Source organism: Benincasa hispida, chromosome 8 (genome assembly GCF_009727055.1).
Source record: "Benincasa hispida cultivar B227 chromosome 8, ASM972705v1, whole genome shotgun sequence".
In the NCBI taxonomy this organism is placed as follows: domain Eukaryota; kingdom Viridiplantae; phylum Streptophyta; class Magnoliopsida; order Cucurbitales; family Cucurbitaceae; genus Benincasa; species Benincasa hispida.
The window spans coordinates 1,869,098-1,876,315 of record NC_052356.1 but is presented as its reverse complement, the minus strand read 5'-3'; positions in this window follow the sequence as shown (position 1 = coordinate 1,876,315).

Sequence of the window (7,218 nt, the reverse complement as noted above, 5' to 3'; positions counted from 1 at the left end):
CATAGGGGATGACTATATACCCTCATAAAAAAATAATATCTTCGTAGGAAAGGGTTATGCAACTGATGGAATGTTCAAACTAAACCTTAACATGAATAAAACTCATTTTTCTACTTATATGTTGTGTTCTTTTAATGTTTGGCATGCTAGACTTTATCATGTTAATAAACGAATAATTAGTAACATGAGTAGGTTGGAAGTGATTTCTAAATTATCCATGAATAACTTTGATAAATGCGAATATTGAAATCAGGCTAAAATAACTAAAACTTCGCATAAATATATATTTAGGAAATCTAAGCCTCTAGATTTGCTTCATTCAAACTTATGTGAGTTTGATGGTATCTTGACTAGAAATAGTAAAACATACTTTATTACTTTTATTGATAACTGCTCTAATTTCACATTTGTATATCTGGTGAAAATAAAAATGATGCTTTTAATTTGTTCAAACTTTTTGTGACTGAAATAGAAAACTAGTTTAACAAAAAAGTTGAGACTTCGTAGTGATAAAGGAACTGAATATGATTAAGATTCATTTAACAGTTTCTATAACTTGTATGGAATAATTCATGAAAAGACGACACCTTATTCTCCCGAAATGAATGGTAAAGTTGAAAGGAAAAATATAACTCTATCTGAATTAGTAGTTGCTATTAATTAATTCAACAATTGCTTCTTATTGGTGGAGTGAAACTATCCTTACTATGTGTTATGTGCCTAATAGAATACCAAAATAAAAAAAACACAACCTCGCCCTACGAAGTCCTTAAGAATAAGAAACCGAACTTGTCAAATTTCAGGACTTAGGGGTGTCTAGCCTATGTAAGAATACCATATCCTAAAAGAAAGAAGCTTGCTAGTAGAACCTACAAAGGTATCTTTATAGGATATGCAGTAAACAATAAAGTCTATAGGTTCTATGACCTAATAAATCAAGTAATTATAGAATCCAATGATGCTGATTTCTTTGAGGATAGATTTTTCTTTAAATCAAGGAATAGTGGGGACTTGAGTTCTAGTAGTCTACCATCAATTAGAAATCAAACTCCAAATGAGGAAGTAGACCCAAAGCCCAAGAGAAGCAAAAGAACTCGTATTGTCAAGGACTTTGGGGATGACTTCCAAACCTTCAACATAGAAGAAGATCCTAAGAACCTAAAAGATGCCCTGTCCTCAGTAGATGTCAATTTATGGCAAGAAGCAATAAATGATGAAATGGAATCTCTTGAGTCAAATAAGACTGCATTTGGTAGACCTACCCTTTGGTTGCAAGGCATTAAGATGAAAATGAATCCTGATGAAGAAACTCAAGCCTGATGGAATAATTGACAAGTACAAAGGCAGATTTATAGCTCAGGGTTTCAGACAAAGAGAAACACATAGACTTCTTTGGCACCTTCTACCTTGTGACTAGGATCACCTCACTCCATGTGTTATTTTCCCTTGTTGCCTTAAACAACCTTGTAGTTCATCATATGGACGTAAAGACTGCATTCCTGAACTGTGAACTTGAGGAAGAGATTTACATGGAACAGTCTGAATGCTTCATAATCCATGGCCAAGAGAACAAGGTTTGCAAGTTAGATAAATCTCGTTATGGCTTAAAACAAGCTCTTAAGCATTGGCATGAGAAATTTGACAATCTAATCACATCTAAAGGATTCAAAGTTAATGAAAGTGAAAAAGGCATCTAAAATAAGTTTCAAACATTCTATGCACTATCATATGCTTGTATGTAGATGATTTGTTAATTTTTTTTTTATCAAATTTACACGTTATAAATGATGTGAAATCCTTGTTAAGTGCAAACTTTGATATGAAAGACTTAGGAGAAGCAGATGTAATCTTAGGAATAAAAGTGACTAAGTCTAAAAAAAGAATTTCTTTAGATTAATCTCATTATGTAGAAAATATCCTACATAATAAGCGCCCACAATATTTGTTGGATGCAAAGTTAGACATCTTTCTAGAATCCTTACAAACACTCACAAAGAAAGTTAACTTAGGTCAAACTTAGAATTTATGATGGTCATTCTTAGATCCTAACTCAACTCACTCTAAAATTAGCTTGAACAAGACTAATCCAATGAATTGATTTAAATATCAAAAACAAGAATTGAAAGAAAAGACAACACCAAAGAGTTGAATAAGCACAAGCTTTTTAATATTGATAATCTACGTTTTCAAAAGTATTTTAAGCCATTTTAAAGGCCAAATAGTCATACATAGAATGGAAGCTCAAAATTCATTTAGATGCAAATTGTAGAAAATAACATCTAGAAACTTGAAAATTAATTAAATACTAATTTAGAAGTCAAATTGAAAAACTAAAAATGTAGAAGTCTTCAAAATATCTTAAATAACTCCTATAGAAGGTGGCAAGGATAATTTGCACATTTGACAAGGTTTGACATCACGTTTTCCCATGCAGTGCCAACATTTTCTTCACAAAATCTGTGCACTTTTTTTTTTTAATTTTTAATTTTTAATTTTTTATTTTTACCATCATACCATCTTCCATAATATAGAACTTTTCTCGTGCCATCTTCATGTCATTCTTTTCTTGATTCATTGAACTTGATGGAATGTACATGCATATATAGTAGAAGTAATCAGAATCAATAAGCACTCTAATTATACTTAATTTGAGATTAAAAAGCATGCTAAAACTGAATTTTAGAAGAGGGGGTTTCAATAAATTATACCTTTCAAGAAATGCAACAAATCGAAGTTGCTCTCCACGAATTTGACCTACAAATCAACAGTGAACCACCAAGAGATCTTCTCTACTATTTTCCAACTTGGATTTGAGTGGTGAAACTCATAATTAAAGGGAATTGAGTATGGAACAAAGAGGGTTTTCATAGAGAGTGAGAATATCTACCGAATTTCACAACTTCTAGAAACCCCTCCTTCATTTTTGAAAATTTCAGCTCTTTTATGTATCAAATACATGCAAGCATTGAGAGAAAATGTTGATTGACATATCAAAGGGCATCAACCAAGTGGGATAGGTGTTCCAATGTGGAATAATCCACTTCAAACTTGTTTTGAATTGGATTTTCCCACTAAAGCCAATAAATCCAATTTTCATTTTTTAAAATATATTTAATTTACAATTAAATTAAATATAATGAAAAATTAAATTTCAAATTGAAATTAATTTAAATTAAATAAATAATTAAATCTCTAATTAATTAATCATCCAATTAAATATCACATATTTAATTTAAATTTCTCATTTGAATCATATTCAANAATTTAATATCAAATATTAAATTAATAAAACTCCTATTTCATACCTGAATTATATTCATGTAATTAATATTTAAATCATTATTTAAATATTTTAAACTCTCCAATTACATTTAATTTCAACAAAATTAAATGTTTGATTATATTGAATATAATTATCCAAACCCTAATTTGAAATTGAACAATTCATATTTAAATCCTAATTTAAAATTTGAACATTTCAAATTGAATTCTAAAATCGAATTTGAATGCTTCAAATTCACTCAATTTATTAATCCATGATTTACGAGCTAGTAGAGGGACCTCATGGACCTACAGATCACGAGCTTCAATGATTTGAGATTAATTGGTTAGACTCTTTAAACTGAATTAATCAATATTTATTAACTACCGAGACACACTACTATAGCTTAGTAGTTGCTTTCTCCTCACTGTAAATATACTTTTGTCCACTTAATTTAATCGTAATCAGTAAGTCGACCATTCACAAGATGTTCATAATACTGGCTGGGTCAAATGCTGTTTTCACCTCGATATATCTTGTTCCTTAAATCCCATTGATCCCCTAATAAACAATTGGTTTGTGATCCAATCACTAAACCAAGTCTCTCTCGGGCCAATAAGAGGGTGTGGCCCCTTGTTCAAGACCTGAATTTAGTACTTAAAAGAACAACCCATCTATTACCCCTAAATCGGGTAGGTGTGAATTTCGTCTTGCACTCTATGTCCCTAGTTATCTATCCGGTCTTACCTCTGAAATGGGAGGCTTATTGATCCAGCGCTGTTGAATCAACCCTCACCTATGAAAATCTAAGGATAATCTTAAATAAACTGGAGTTCTTAGTTAGCCTAGGATTAAGGTCAAGCTACCTAGGTCATCGATTTGAAACAGTCAGTATTATACAGTAAACAACGTTATAAAGTAAGTGTGACTTATTTCTTGGTCCAATCTCATGCAAACTCATTGACATAGAATGCCCCCGGACCTCATGTCACTACATGAACGAATCACGATCACTTCGTTTCTAGCACTTTACAACAAATTGTAACAAGTACAAAGTGGGTCGCATCCAATAGTGTTACCAAAATAAGGCACCCAACTTTATTCATATACTATAGACCGTTTTGGTTATTTACTTGAACTTGGTCCATATTTATGTCGCCACATAAAGTTCAAGTATTCATATAATAGCCATGGATCTTAGTTTATTGGATTTAAACTTTACAAGTTCAATTTAGATATTCAATAATAGTCTTGTCAAATAACATCTTTATTGATAATAAAATAAGTTTAACATTACAAACTTCGAGTTTTAGGACATACAACCCAACAAACTCCCACTTGGACTAAAACTTTAGTGGATTTTACATATATATACAATTATATACACAATGTTGAGTAATGAGAGAATAAACTAGGGCATCAGATACCAGTATTTCTCCTACTTGTCCTAGGTCTATCTATCTTACAGTCCTAGTCCAACTAGGTGACACTTGAACACTTTAGCCAAGAGGGCCTTTGTAAATGGATCAGCCAAGTTGTCTTTAGAGGCAATCTGTATGACAATCATGTCTCCTCGGTGTACGATCTCCTTGATCAGATGGTACTTGTGCTCGATGTGTTTTTCATGCTTATGGCTTCTAGATATATTCCTTTAAGTTAGCAACTGCTCCACTGTTATCATAATACAAGGTGATTGACAGATGCATATTTGGAACTACTTTCAAATCAGTTAGGAACTTTCTGAGCCACACGACTTCTTTGACTGCTTCACATGTAGCTACATACTCAACTTCCATGGTGGAGTCGGCAATATAACTTTTCTTTATACTCCTCCACACTATAGCTCCTCTGTTCAAAGTGAATATTGACCCTAAAGTAGATTTTCTAAAATCTATATCAGTCTAGAAGTCAAAATCAATGTATCTAGTAAGGATCAGATCATTAGTACCATACACAAGCATATAGTCCCTCGTTCTCTGAAGATACTTGAGGATGTTTTTAACGACAGTCCAATGATCAAATCTAGGATTGGACTGATATCTACTGACGATTCCAATTGCATAACATATGTCGGGACGAGTACACAACATGGCATACGTTAAACTCTCTACTTCTGATGCATATGAAATTCGTTTCATTACCTCAACCTCTTTAGGTGTCTTAGGACACTATTCCTTAGATAAACGAGTTTCGTGCCTGAAAGGTAACACACCTCTCTTGGAATTTTTCATTTTATATCTAAACAACGTCTTGTCTATAAAAGATTCTTGAGATAATGCTAAAGTTCTGTTCTTGTGGTTCTGAATTATTTGGATCCCAAGAACATATTGTGCTTCTTTCAAATCCTTCATTTGGAATTGTGTAGCAAGCCATCTCTTAACGTCAGCCAGAAATTCTACTTCATTTCATATGAGTAGAATATCATCAATATATCGAACTAGAAAAGCTATAGTTTTGTTGACAATCTTCTTGTAAACACAAGGTTCTTCAACATTCTATTCAAAGCCATAAGATTTGAACGTAGTATCAAATCTCATATTTTAGGATCGAGACACTTGTTTTAGCCCATAAATGGATCTACTAAGCTTGTAAACCTTTTCCTCTTGACCCTATTCAATTAACCCCTCTGGTTGAGACATATAGATACTCTCTTCAAGATAGTCATTCAAAAAAGTTGTTTTGACATCCATTTCCCAAATTTTATAATCATAAAAGTGACAAAGGATAAGAGTATCCTGATCCAAAGGGAAGGTTTCTTCATAGTCTACCCCCTCTCTTTGGGTAAACCCTTTTGCTACGATTCTAGTTTTATAGGTCTATACCTTACCAGCTTGGTCTCACTTTCTCTTGTAGATCCACTTGCAACCAATGAGTTTTACCTCTTCTGGTTGATCTACAAAGCCCCAAACTGAATTGAATATATAGACTCCATTTCTAGGTCCATGGCTTTTACCAACTGGTCTTTATCCACATCTTTCATACTTATTTGAAAGTCAATGGATCCTCTAAGTCATCATTGATCTGAGTTTCTGTTAGACCTATGTACTGGTCAGACTGTTGTACAACCCTCCCACTACATCGAGGCATTCTCAACTCTTGAGAAGAATGTGAAGTACTAGTTTCATCAACAACTCTTGTTGAAGGACTAGCTTGATCAACAACTTTTGTTGATCTATCTGTAGTTTCTCTAGACATCTCACTCAATACTAGCTTACTGCGAGGTTGATGATTTTTAATATGGTCTTCCTCAAGAAATGTTGCATTTGTCAACATAAATACTTTATCTTCCTGAGGATCATAAAAGCAACCATCTTTTGTCTCTTTAGGATAGCCTACAAATAGACATACTGTTGAACGACATTTCGGCTTATTTAGATTTTGCACCAACACTTGTGCTGGACATCCCCAAATTCTGATGTAACATAAACTGCCTTTAAGTCCTCTCCATAACTCGTAAGGTGTTTCTAAAACACTTTTCGAGGAAACCATATTCGATATATACACCGTAGTCTCTACTGCAAAACCCCAAGAAGAACTTGGAAACTGAGCATAACTCATCATAGAATGAACCATGTTCAACAGGGTTCTATGTCTTCTTTCTATAACACCATTTTATTGAGGTGTGTTAGTGCTGGTTGCCTACTTATATACCCCCACCTTTCCTTCTCCCTTTTTTTCCTTTCATGTTTTTCGAGCATATTTAGTTTAGAGGGGTGTGAGAATTCCGATTGGTGCAGTTCCAATCGAGACGAGTTTCTATCTGGGTTGTTTTATCTTGGGGATTGTTGAATTAAATTGCGGTAGACGGAACGTAATGCAATGTAATGTAATGCTGCCGCAAAGATGGGAAATGGATTGATGGTGATGATGTGTGGATGATGTGTATGCGGTGATGAAACATGTTTCTTGATAATAAATGCGATACTACGTTATGAAATAATGTATGCGATGCTGCT